This window comes from Mustela lutreola, chromosome 5 (assembly GCF_030435805.1).
Source record: "Mustela lutreola isolate mMusLut2 chromosome 5, mMusLut2.pri, whole genome shotgun sequence".
Taxonomy (NCBI): Eukaryota; Metazoa; Chordata; class Mammalia; order Carnivora; family Mustelidae; genus Mustela; species Mustela lutreola.
The window spans coordinates 15,870,834-15,884,898 of NC_081294.1; the positions used below are offsets into that span (position 1 = coordinate 15,870,834).

Below are 14,065 nucleotides of genomic sequence, written 5' to 3' on the forward strand. Positions count from 1 at the left end.
AACTTTCCTTCTACTATTGTATTTTCCTTTACTATTGGATTATCTTCAGTTGGGCATTTCTGTTGCATCTAGAAAATCTAGTAAATCCTTATTTTTCTACCTGTAATTCTTGTCAGGAAATCAAAATTGACCATTGGTATCATTTTTCTCCTCCTAAAGTTAGCTGTCTCACTGAAAATTATCAGTACTATGTTTTATAAAATCCTTATCTAGCAAGGCATTAAATGAATGCCTTATTAAGTGAATAAATGTGTTGCCCTACACTAGGTTAATTTACTATCAAGAAATCCAGAATTAAACAGTACAGGAGGCTTGAAAAACTGAAAAGATGATTGGTGCTTGGACCAGAGTATTATATGACAGAACTCATTCTCTACTAGTACCATATCCTGCTACCCCCTCCCACATCCAACAAGGTACACACGAGATCTAATCTGGACCTCAAACTCTTGATTTAAAATATTTTCTCTGCTAAGACAAGTCCACTAAAATAGAAGAGAGCAATTACTGCATAAGGAAAGCCCCCTGCTTTGAAAAATCTGTGGGTGATCCCAGAGTGGAAAATAAAGGTTCCAAAACACTGTGAGAGCTTGTGGTTTTTATTTTTTATTTTTTTATTTTTTTGGCTGCATAATAAAATCTTTCTCTGATCTGTCTCTCTCAGCTCAAAGCAGTGATGCCATCACCTGAGCAAACAGAAGACCATAATAATTTTAGCTAAGAATTTTATTTTAGAATTTCTTGATATCCAGCAGGGAAATAGCCAGGAACATTTACTCTTGATTAATCTGAAAGTTCATTAAGTATGACTGGCTTTGATAGAAGGAAAAGCTGTAATAACTAGCTAATAAAATTGTATTTTTTTTCACCTGTTACATGACAGGTTTTCCTAGTTCCACATCTGTACGTACCACACACACACACACACACACACACACACACAGGCATACAAACATGCATAAGGCACAATTTTGACTTGAATTTTAGACATAAAATTTATACAGGATAATTGTTATTCCTACACTGAGACAAATCAGGTTCAAGAAGTTAAGAAAGGAAGATGAATCAGAGTTAATAAACATAAGGGCATATGTTAAATAAAGTGTGTTGCTGATCACGGGAGCCTGCCTAATTCTTTTCTCTGCATCATTTATAGTGCCCTTTAAAGAAGTAAAAGTTTCATCTTAAGCTTTAATAATAAGCACTTATGGAAGCAATTCATGGGAGGAAAAAAAAAAGAATAAAAGAAAAGAGAAAATGAGCTTTGCTCAGCTGCAGCTTCAATACTGAGCTATCATGTAATTTTAAAAGGAGATTGGAAAGGCAATAATTAAAAAACACTACCAAAATTTCAATTTCAACGTCCCTGTTTCTATTCTGACAATGCTCTCTCTCACTTTTATAGCTAGACATACATGACACCTCAATCTGATGCCATCGCTACTCCAATGTGCCTTGCAGACTACCCTTCCAACTTCTTCAGGGGCAGGGCGGATAGCAGCGCATCCACAGATAAACATGAGCAGACACCCAGCGGGGTTATTAGACTCACATTCCAGAGGCTCCACAGCAACATTCCTGGGTAAGCAATTTTTTAAAAAAATAAGAAGAAGGTATTCGAGCCATCAGGCTTCGGAAGCATTAACTACAACTTTCCCATTCCCCTTAGATCCTGCGAAACCAACCCCGGAGGAGGATTTCACCAAATACTGCTTGGACTCAGAACCGGGTAACAGCCCCATTGTACACACAAATATTCATGTCACTACATAGTAAAGTGTCATTTATTGAAGCCTTACCTTGGCTGACTTGCCCTAACTGGTGGAAAGGAACTTAATTTATGAGAAGCAAAGAGGGGACTTTCCCAGTGCTCACGGCACCGCTGCGCCCGTCCTCGGAGAGCCCCAGACTCGGCTCGGCGCTCCTGCGAGCCCCGGGCTCCGCGGCTCGGTCTTCTGCAGCTCCGGAGCGCGCCTCTGATTGGCTGGCACAGCCTGTCCGCCTGATCTCTCCTCTCCCTGTCTCTCCTCCTTCCTCTCCTCCCGGGCTCTCTGGCCGCTGCCTTTCCCTTCTGCTTCCTTCTTTCTTTTTTTTTTTTTTTTTCCCCCCATCGTGCATACTTTGGGGCTGCACACATTCTGTAGCACACAGGACGGACACCCTTTAGTCTCCCCTGCAAGGTCATGTGGAAAGCAATGCCATTAATTAAAAAAAATAATAATAATTAATTAAATTAAATTAAATTAAAACCCTGGATCAACAGCATCCTCCTTAGCATCCCAGCTCTTGAAAATGACAGGACTCCATGACCGTTTAGATGATCTGTTCTCTGCGGGGAAGGGAAACCGAGGGAGGGGGGGGGGTGCAGAAGGGGTTTGACTGTCAGATAGAGTGGGAGTAGACATCAGGAGGGAACGGGAGAAAAAGCAGGCAGGGCAGGCACTGATGTGGCAGGCTGGTAATAAATTTTCCTATTTCCGTGCAAAGTCGTCACAGCCTGCTAAACATTCAACTGCTGGCTCATTCATCAGTGAGCCACAGTCCGGTGGTAGCTGTGAGATTTAGCTTAAGTGACGCCCTTTACTGTCTTACCCCAAACTACTCGTGGCATGGAGGGTTTGTACGAGACACAGCTTTCCCTTGGAGGTCAGCATTATATTTGTAAAGAGAAACAGGAACCTGCAATGCCTTGCCTACCCCCTTTCTCTGGTAACGGTCAAACGTTGCCCCCCACACAAACTTCTCACCTCTTATCACTCCAGAGTACATTAAAATGATCTGTAATGTACACAGATATTAATAAACAGGAATTTGAGGCCTGATCGGCAGAATTCAAAATTGATGTGACATAGCTTAGGCACTTTCCCCCAGCACGAATTCTCTCACATTCACTCCTTAAGAACATCAAGGATATCTACTTAAAGTCGTGTAGCAAACAAGCATAAGAGTTTATCTAAATTGAATGGTTATTCCAAGGGACACTTTGCAGATACATCAAGAATTCCACAAGACCCTCAGTGATTGCAACCACTAAAAAAAGCAGCTTTACTCACTCCAGTCCTATAAATGCTCAGGTTCAGAGATTCAAAGGAACAAAGACTTAAGAGAAGCAGTGGGGTAGAGGGGCTAGACCCTTTAATTTATTTATTTGACAGAGAGAGATCACAGTAGACAGAGAGGCAGGCAGAGAGAGAGGGGGGAAGCAGGCTTCCTGCTGAGCAGAGAGCCCGATGCGGGACTTGATCCCAGGACCCTGAGATCATGACTTGAGCTGAAGGCAACGGCTTAACCCGATGAGCCACCCAGGCGCCCCAGGACTAGACCCTTTAAAAACCAGAAAACAGATTCAGATCCTGATTCAGACTTTCATCTATATCTGAATGTGTGTAAGACTCCAGATGCTTACCCTTAAAATCTAGAGGCAACTGTCACTTCTTAGTGAAGATTAAGCAAAAATCTGTGCAATTGTGTTTAATCTATGATAAACTTTTAATAAAGGTTAGTTAATGTGTAATTGTCTCCTCCTTTTCTTCTACTTGCAGAAAGATCAGACAGGTTAAGATAAGTGGTATTTCCAGAAAATTGATAGGGCTTAACCTGAGATGGTTTGAATCGACTAGTTATATTTTACTATTTTTTATTTAGCTTGAGTGATGTGAAATGCAAAGGGATTCCATTTGCTTTGGGGTTTTGATATGATAAAACAAACTAACAGAAATAATGAAAAAAGCACTTGCATTGGATTATTTGCAATTGTGAAGGAATTATGCATTGAAGTGAAAAGTTTTTCCTAGGTAAGACGTTAGAAGTCATTTATGATTTGAAAATTGCCAAAAACTAAACTCTCAGGGAAAAGTGGAACTAAAACAAGAGCATCAGAATAATGAGCCAATGTCGTTTCATGTTTTGTATATCTTTTCTTATGCATGCACCTCCTAATTTAAATGGATTTTCTTGGCATAGTAGCCCAACATAAGTTCTTGTTTGTGTTTACTGAAGAAAATATTGACAATAATCCATTTCAGTGTTTTGTGTGTTTACGAACTCATGGCAGCAAAGGAACAGGAGAGGTATAAAAAAAAATAAAGGGGATATAAAGAGGAATTTTTGGTCTGTAAGAGGTCATGCAATTTCATTTTAAAATTCACATTATGACATTCTCTAGAGAAGCCCATTTATTTAACTGCCTCTGGTTGAAGGAAATAAAATGTTTGGCAACTTGCTATGGAGCTTTTGCTGAGACACAAGCAATGAGCATCCTAGGGACACACTTGAAAACAAAATGTGTTTTCACTAGTCTTCCTTGGTGGTTTTCCCTGGATAAGACCCTAATAAGCACATCTAGTGGACAGTCATAATGGAAGTCAACAGACACTTGTTCCTGAGTGGGATGACATACCGAGGGATTTGTCAGCATCACCAAACAATATAATCCATTTCTCGAAAAAGAATCAATTCACCAGGGGAGGATTTGTATCTATGAGACCACATCCAGATTAAGGGCTCTAGATTCTCCACAAATTCAATGATGCAATGTATACTGGATTTAAGTGGTTTCCAAAATTTGATATTCTGAAACCATGCCAACCTTCCCTAGCCATAGAAAAGTGAACCTGTCAGCCACTTAGTGATTCTCTTATATTTTCGGCTTAAGAAGAATAAAGTAAGTAAACCAATGCGGAACACGCTGCTTGGGGAAAGCCAGGTGGTGGGCAGGTGTTTATTTTCTCCTTATGTCAAAGATTACTTCAAAAAACTGAACAATGTATCAGTCAGCAGAATTTATTACAGACTTAATCTTTAAAACTGAAAGCATGGGCATTTCTGATCCCGAGTCCCCACTTAAGTTACCTTGGGAGAGTTATAAGAATCATTTTCGCAGGTGACAGAGAAGCATCCAACAGGCAATTGATGCTGGTCAGACTACAGAAACTGGAAAGATAAAAATTGTCATGCTAAACTGTGATCATTCTCTGAGAGACAGACTTTAGAAATGATCTCTTTAGATCTTATCTCATGCTCAATTTTACCCTGGAAATTCAGGAGGTTACGCAGTGTTTGCAAATCTAAATAAAGAAGAAACACAAAGGAAATGCAGGGATAGCCCTCTTTCTAATTCAGCATTCAGAATAGTCAACTACTCCAACAGGGTGCTATGGTTTGATTTTTAACTGAAATTACTAGAAGTATAATAATATTTAAAGAGGATATGATTTAAATGTAAAGAGAAACAGCTGCTGAGAACTTAAGCAACACACAATTTCCTTTGCAGGTATTTATTTTATGTCCTGGAGTGACAGATAGTACAGGTTGTATGTATCTTTTTGAAAGAAAGGAGAAATCTTCAATTCATAAAAATGTTATCTCTAATTGTATGATCAAAGAGGACCTAACAAAGGTAACCTTTATTCATGCTGTTATCTATCACACTTCAGATTAAGAATTGCAGAGTACGGGGAAAATATTGAATGGACAATGAAGAAGAGTGATCTAACAAAAATATTTCAAGGTTAACTACGTATGTAATAACTTTAAGTAGTAGCACCTCCCTGACTCATAATAATAGTTAAATTAATGAATGCATTTTTTAAAGATTCCATCTATTTATTTGACACAGAGAGAGAGAGAGAGATCGTAAGTGGGGGCGGGGGAAGCAGGATCCCTGCTGAGCAGAGAGCCCTATGCAATGCCAGGCTCCATCCCAGGACCCTGAGATCATGACCTGAGCTGAAGGTAGAGGCTTAACACACTAAGCTACCCAGGCGCCCCAATGAATGCATTTTTTAAGAAAAATTTCTTCAGTGTATGTAAAATATCAAGAACCAATGAACTTGTTTGGTCCTAAAAGAACAACATTGATAATTGACAAAGGAAAAAGTAAAGCAACTCAACTTCTATGAATATAGTTTTGATTTCTAGAAAAAAAAGATAATTGTTGCACTGTAAATGATAGAATGAAGGCACTGGTTCCCAAATAAGAGAAAATTTACTAACCATTGGACCCTAGTTTCACAAGATTCATTTTTGGAGAAAGGTTACACAAAGTACATACCAGATTGTTGGTTGGTTGTTTGTTTGTTTTAAAAGATCTGAAAACCTGTCAGCAAACTTCGTAGATTTGATGTGAATAAAATAGTACAGTAAAAGTACAGATGAGCATTTTTCCAACTTCCACAACTTGATTAAATATAGAATCTATAAATTAGAAAGTATTGAACTAAATGTGGAATTGGGCAAAGCTATAAGGTGAATAATTAAAGAGATAAGCAATTCAATAAGAGAAGAAAATGGTGGGGATCACCTTAGTCTGGATCCCATTCACATAAAAGTCATGCCAGTATGACCCCACTGCTTTCTGTGATGAACACAGTAGACCAGAATAGGGGAGATGTATATGACATGATCTTTCTTTATACCATCGTTGTATCTCTCATGATTTCATTACGTACACATGAAGAAGTTCTAGTACAATTACTTGGTGCAGCAATTGGCTAAGGCACCAATCTCACATGTTTAGAAATGTAGAGGTACTTACCTGGAAGAAGGTATCTAGTAGTAAGTCAGAAAGCTCTGACACCAAGCCTCCTCCAATTATTGCTTTCAACGTTATGAAAACCAAAGGGATGTATAGAAATTTTGTACAAAAACCTGTATATTTGGATGAAGAACTAGAAATATTTTTAAGAGTTTTGAAAACTTAAGTATTATCTCAAACCTAACAAAGATTACATACTACAGTTGGATCCAAAAGTATGAATATTAAATATATGGTAGTGGAGCAAGTCTTTGGATCAAAACCTGCTTAAGAGATTTTCTACTGACAATAGTTTCTGTGTAAGTCAGTTATGTGATACAGTCATCAAAAATGTAAACATAAACAGGCATCCTGAATAAAAGGAAAGCATCACCATGTGGATGGTAATGACTTTTCTGCTCTACAATACTAAGAGTTGACCTGAAATATTGGATTTTCAGAAGACTATAGGTAATTCTGTTTCTCTTAATGAATTTACATTGTTGTGAGCCACATCATGATATATTTGTTAAGGTGACAAAGCTAATAACATCTCCAACTCATCCTGTCTCCCTCACCCCTGGCTGACCACCATCCTTACTTTTTCTGTAGTGTCCCTGCCTTGTCTACTCTTCAGCGGTCAGAATAAAGATCACCTCTTCTGAGAAAGAACCTTACCCCCACAGTCCCTGCATTTTTTCAGTCCACAAAACATACTCCTTAGTATTTTTTAAGACCATAAAATGTTTTTAAAAGTTGATGATATCTCACTTTAAAAAAATGTTATTTTTAGAGGCCACATGGCATGGTAGTTAAGAACACAGAATCTGGAACCAAACAAACTTGAGAACTTAGAATAACTATGTGTGCTTCATTTTTTTCTTCTTCAATAAAATGTGAATATAGTACTACTATTCTCTTATGCCTCCTAGGAGGATTAAGCATGTTAAATTAAGATAACATGCTTAGAAAATTACTATGTATACAGTCATCTGTATACAAACCTGCCTCTTTTATCATTACATCTGCATATCGGGCTCCTAATTGAATACAAGCTACTGAACACCTGGTACATGGTTTGTCTAAAGGAGTTTGGTGTAATGGAGTGTAATGGCCAATGGTGTAATAGCCAAACCCTATGTCTACTATTCATATTTAATGAAAAGCTGCTCAACCACATTGTTTTAGTCTCTGGACATGGTACCTGACTTGTATTGTGGGAAACCATGCTCACTTTACAGAGCTGTCTCAGACCTTGAAGAGTTTTACACACAGAGAAGTGTCTAGTGCAGTCCTTGGCATAAAAAGGGCTTCAAATAAAGGTTAGTTGAATCCAAATTTTAAGTACTCAGTAAGCATTCATTAAATAAGTCATATTTGCTTTCTGTGCTGCATTCTGTAGCAGAAGAACACAAATCACAAACTCTTCCCTCTTTGTTAATATGAAAACACAGCTTCCTTGGCATGTTGTGAGGACAGCTCGCACTCAGTTCAGCCCCCCACATCCCTCTGTATTTACCTTTTTGGTACTGTACTATGAAAATGGACGTTCTGATGACCCTGAAGCATTCTAAATTCTTAACCATCAAGTAAATATAAATTGCACATGACATACGATATTTATAAGTACCAGAAAAGAAGTATCCAAAATGTCTATAAACTACAGTTTATAAAAAGAATTGTTTAATTAATGCTCAATTAGTCAGAACACCCAGTTGACAATATTTTCAGAACTAAATTTAATTTGCTAATGTACGTTTGTGACCATCCCAGAGAGGTTAGTAGTAGAATAGTAACTCTCAAACTTTCTGTAATTAATTCTTCTCCTACGGACATCTTATGAGACACTCTGAAAACTGATACATACATCTTAAATTTTAATAGAAGATATTCTATGTAATTCAAAACAGCTATCTAACATTTTCAAAAAAAAAATCACAGCACTTATGCAAACATTTCAATCTTTTTTCCTATCACTGAACATTAATGTTGTTTTTAACTTTTTTATATTACAAATAATGCTTTTAGGAACATCTCTTCTTATAAATCTTCACCTACATTTCTGACTACTGTACTTGGATTGAATCTGAGAGTGTAACTACTAAGTGAAATATATGACCATTTCTTAAAACAGATGAATTATCTTATAGTTTCTCAAGAAAATTATAAAAGAGTAAAAGATTAATTGGTTCCTCACTACTCTTGAACAAGAACATTTCTTTAGCCATTTCCTTATTCAGTAGTTGAAAATCATTATCTCATTATTTTAATTTCTATTCATGTGAATCCTAGAATGTTTATCAACAGTTTCCTTGTTTTGTCTCTCATAATCTTCTGTCCACACCCATTCCTATGCTATGCTATTGTGAATTGAGAATTATAATGTACTTAAATTGTTGTGATTTTCAATCAGAAGGTATTTAGAAAATTGAGTTCAAAAGAAGTTTCTATACTTCTTTCTCATATTTAGCACATGTTGTATGTGTATATAAATTCATATATATTTAAAACTTTTTATGTAAACATTATATGTACATATAATACATTTACACACATACATGAATATAAGTATATAGGTATTCATGTATGCATGAACAGATTTGTTCAGAAAATGCATACAAGTTACCATAGAGAAAGCACAGATATAGGTTCCTTTGAGAGATATAAAGAGAAGTAGGGATGATACTCTCTGGCCTTAAGCTAAAACAACAACCACAACAACAAAATTGGAAAGGAGTCACTAAAATGCAATGCAACCACCATAAATTCTACAAACTTACAAGGAAAATGTTTCTCACATATGAAGAACTGATAAATTACTTCCAACAGCACCTCATCTGAGACGAGGGGGGAGAACAGAGTTGATAAGGCTTGTGTACACACATGCATGTACACATAGGTATGCGCACACACACACACACACACACACACACACACACACACACGTCTGAACATATCCTGGAATTAACCTTCATGGTTTTCTTATTCTTACCACCAGGAACAACTGCATAATTGGATAAAGGGTGAAAAGTAAAAATATGGGGACTGTTGCTCAAAATTAAGAATTTTAAGGGGTACCTGGTTGGCTCACTTGGTTAAGCATCTGCTTTGACTCAGTTCATAATTTCAGGGTCCTGGCATTGAGCCCTCCTTCCACCCCCCTCAAATAGGCTCCCAGCTCTGCAATCCTGAGTTGAGTTGCCTTCCCCTCTCTCTGCCCCTCCCCCTGCTCCTACTCTTGCTCTCTGACCGCCCCCCTCACCCCTGCTCGTGCTCTCTCTCTCAAATAAATGGATAAAATCTTTAAAAAAGGAATTTTAAGACAGCCAACACAAGCATCATTGCAAACATGGGAGCTTTCTGAATACGGGGTCCTGTGTGGCTCTACAGGTTTCATAATTATGAAACCCTATTCACTACTACCATCAATCCAGTAAATCAGGTTCAACTCATTTATACTGATAATCCTCTAGTCATCCATTGAGCTCTGCCTCAAGTTCTTCCATTTCCATATAGTCTACCACATTTCACCAACAACTCCTGCCTGAATTTTTGTTTGATTAGGCAGGTTAAATGTCTTTTCAGTTAACATGAGCACTTAAATTTCATACCATTGTGATGTTATCAAACTATATATATAGTGAAGGAATGAGAGGCATAAGGAATAAGTCACCCAGGCATTCTCACTCTCTTCTTTCTTTCTTTCTTTCTTTCTTTCTTTCTTTCTTTCTTTCTTTCTCTCATTCTTTCTTTCAAGTTTTTAACTGCAAGTCCATTGTGTGTGCTATGCTCAAACAATTTCTCTGTAGGGCTCTGGCATTGTAGAAGCCCAATCCTTTAGGTTGCCATAGACTGCAAGAATTATACAACAGGCCCAGGACGACATTGAAAATTCAGTCTTTAAATTTATTGCCCTGCTCTGAGTTTGGCCCTTAGAGTGGCAATATTAAATTCTAGGTAGGTTTGTGTTACTATCAGAATACTGCAGTCCTCCTGAAACATATATGTAGGCCTCAAGCCATTGCCAGAAAGGAACTGTCATTGCCCTTTGCCCATCTCAAGATTCCTCAAGCTGCCAATGTTCATTTATTACGGCTGGCATTTATATGTAGTATCCCCAACCATATGTTCCCCTATCATTGTTAAGCAGTCATTACTGACACTGATGATTTTCCATCACATTTTTCAACCCAAAATTCCTCCTTTCTAAACACCCTTAAATCTTTCTAGTATGTGCCTACAATGTTTTGAATTTTACTCCGCACGTAACAGGAATCTAATGATATAATTCCTGTATTAAAACAGCCTTGACCCATTTAATCAATCATTTTCTGAGTTTCCCCTAGAACTTCAGTGAATGCATTATGTAATAGAGTTCTTTACTATGAAATCCTTGTGCCATTATATTTATTTCTCCCCAAGGGAGTTGAAAACAAATGCTTAGATTTTGGATAGAGACCAGCTTAGGTCAAATTCTGGCATTGCCACTCATTCACTATGTTCACATTGATAAACACTGGCTCTCAGTCTGCTCTTCTTTTGATGGTATAAAAGCACTTTCTAGAGGAAATATTACGGTGATTACATATTGGAGATAATTTACCTAATTCAGTATCTGGAATGCAATATTATGCTCAGTAGATAAAAGTTATGAAAATAGACACAACCTCTCAGTTACTATTATGATTCTACCAAAGTATAGTCATATAAAGGGCATCTTCCTATAAGTTACAAAGCTATAAGCAACTGCACAACAGGAGAACACATTGCAAACGAAAACAAGGGTAAGATTTCAGGTGAGAGCAAGAGGGTTCATTTGTTAACATCCTGCACGGTTGAGATCACCTACTTGTCTGAAAAGTGAAAGGCAGGCCCAAAGTAGGGAATCTGCAGCCATCCACAATCTGTTCAGGGAAGATAGAGATTTTCTCTGTTTTAGAGTTCCAGAGGACAAAATCAGAATCCAAAGATAAAGGGGATTGGTTTGCCAATCACAGGACCTACAGAGCACAACAGTGAGTACGTAAACCAGAGAAAGTCAGAAGAGGAACCCAAGCAAAGAGAAGCGATTCCCTTGTTGAGTGTGTTTCCTGCAAAGTCATCACTATTTACATTGGAGTTCATTATCAAGAAGTTATTCAACTATTTTAGGACATTATCAGTGTTGCTTCTACCAAATTTTGATTGATTTTGTCTGAAATCAGTTAGAACAACTATACGTGAGAATGAGGAAAGAAAGATGAATGTGCATTCACACCATTCTAAAGAAGTCAAACTTTTTTTTTCCCCCTTGTTTAGAAAGATGGGAAGGTGCCACAGGACTGTAAAAGTCATGTAAATCTGCAAAATTCTACGAAAATTGCAACATATTTAAATATCAGTGTGTGGCTGTGTGTTGGAGGGTCATGAGTGAAGATTAAAATAAGGATTTTCTACTACAAATTTAAGTTGCTAGAAAAATAGCATACTATTCTATAAATGGTTCTGCCTTTAAGACACAGAACTTGAATGGACAAAAAGCTTTTCTTAGGAATTGTGTGTTTCCCAATGGAAATTATATATATATATATATATATATATATATATATATATATATATTTTTTTTTTTTTAAATTTACCGAGATGACCATTTCTAAACCTGTCTCTTTTCTATTTTCTATTCCAGGCCTTTTCACTTAGCACTGTCAGTGAGCAACCTCATAAAAACTTTATTTGCCAAATAAAAATAATCATAAAATCACTATGATCTGTTTGTCAGAAAACTCTGGCAAACTACGTACATCTAATATAGTATGCTTATATTTTTAATCTTTCCTCATATTACAACAGTAAGCCTACACCATCTACAACCACCACTTCACTTTTGCTCTCAATCCAGGATGCTGGATGGTCACCTGGATTTCTCACTTCTAATCTTCTAATCCATGAGCATGTCCACAATATGTTCTGTATCTGGCTGGACTGCCTTCTGCTATCTTCAGTGGCCCAAGCGGACACCCTCTCTCACCAGGATCCCAGCAATAGCCTTTTGAAGTACTTCTCATTGTTCACAAATAAAATAGCTACCTTTACGTCAGAATAAAATCCTTGCATTATGGCAACTGAGCACGTCCCTGACCTGTCTTCATGCTTGCTGTACATGAAAACTAAGGAAGGCCATGCATACCTATCTTCTTCCACTTACATAGTTACTGTAGTTGACCGTCCCAGGATCCTGGGATCAAGCCCCACATCGGGCTCTCTGCTCAGCAGGGAGCCTGCTTCCCTCTCTCTCTCTGCCTGCCTCACTGCCTACTTGTGATCTCTGCCTGTCAAATAAATAAATAAAATCTTTATTTTTAAAAAAATCCATATTTCTAGACATCTATACTGAGCAATCTGAGTTGAGTGATCTAGTGAGGCCCAAGATTAGTTTTTTAATCAGGAAGTATTATCTTAATGATTCCTTTGTTTAGATCCACTTGATGACCAGTTTTCTTAGTTTCCTGTGTCAATGTCTTTCATTTATTGATTTAGTTTTCATTGTTTTTCATTTGCTTATAATATAATCTCAAAGCATTTTAATATGTGTATGCTATTATTTTATATTTATACAATTAATGCAATAATGTATACTACATATTTATATAAAATACAAGTATAGACAGAATTTCTGTAATTTCTCATGTTGATATATATTTATCTTGTCATTATCTTGGACTGATATGGCAAGCAATGGAATGCTAGATTCAAGCATCTATCAGATTAGGTTCTGCTCTCTCTTTGTATTTACTCTGAGTAAGAAATCTGCTGTCAGGTTTTCATTCTTTAACATATATAATCAACGTTTTTTTTTTTTTCTATATGAAAATCTTGAAAATTTTCTCTTTAGTTCTGACATTTTAAAATTTCACCATAAATTTTCTAAGTATTTTTAAAAATATATTATAATTTAGACATTTTAAAATTTCACCATAAATTTTCTAAGTATTTTTAAAAATATATTATAATTTAGAATTAGACAATTTCAAATTAAAGATTTGTAGCTTCTCCTGAATCATAAGGACATTTTACTTACCCTTTAAATTTCCTCATTTCTTTTTCCTGTTTTTTGGAACTCCTTCTAGATAGTGGAATTAGATACATCATTTATTCACCTTTATACTTTTACAGACTCTTTGTAGCCACCCCTTCAATATAATACATTTGTTACCTTTTTCTTTCCTTTCTGAATAAACAATATATTCTTTAGTACAGCATTTCTATTATCCAGTGCATCTAGAGAATTTTTATTAAAGATTTTATTTATTTATTTGACAGAGAGAAAGATCACAAGTAGGCAGAGAGGCAGGCAGACAGATACGGGGAAGCAGGCTCCCTGCTGAGCAGAGAGCCCTACACTACACGAGGCTCAATCCCAGGAACCTGAGATCATGACTTGAGCTGAAGGCAGAGGCTTTAACCCACTGAGCAACCCAGGCACCCCTAGAAATATGGATATTAAAACAAATTCATTAATCTATTCTTCTGATTAAGCAAGTTTGGGGAATGACCATTATACCCTGGCACTTA

At 36.9% G+C, this 14,065-nt stretch overlaps 1 protein-coding gene across 6 annotated transcripts in view; it reads right to left on the reverse strand.

Annotated features, from left to right (window-relative positions):
• The window catches only part of CDH18 (cadherin 18), a 981,465-nt gene that overhangs the window by 477,454 nt on the left and 489,946 nt on the right, over nt 1–14,065 (reverse strand). Inside the window, exons 1-2 of one of the 6 annotated variants that reach the window (XM_059173694.1) lie at nt 1,800–2,025; nt 1,553–1,578 (exon numbers count right to left, since the gene is read on the reverse strand). The exons of 4 other annotated variants lie outside the window; for them this stretch is intronic. The gene's annotated coding sequence lies outside the window, so the exon portion shown is untranslated. Of the gene's footprint in view, nt 1–1,552; nt 1,579–1,799; nt 2,026–14,065 lie in introns of those variants that run through there. One more of the 6 variants, XM_059173692.1, reaches the window with a different exon arrangement.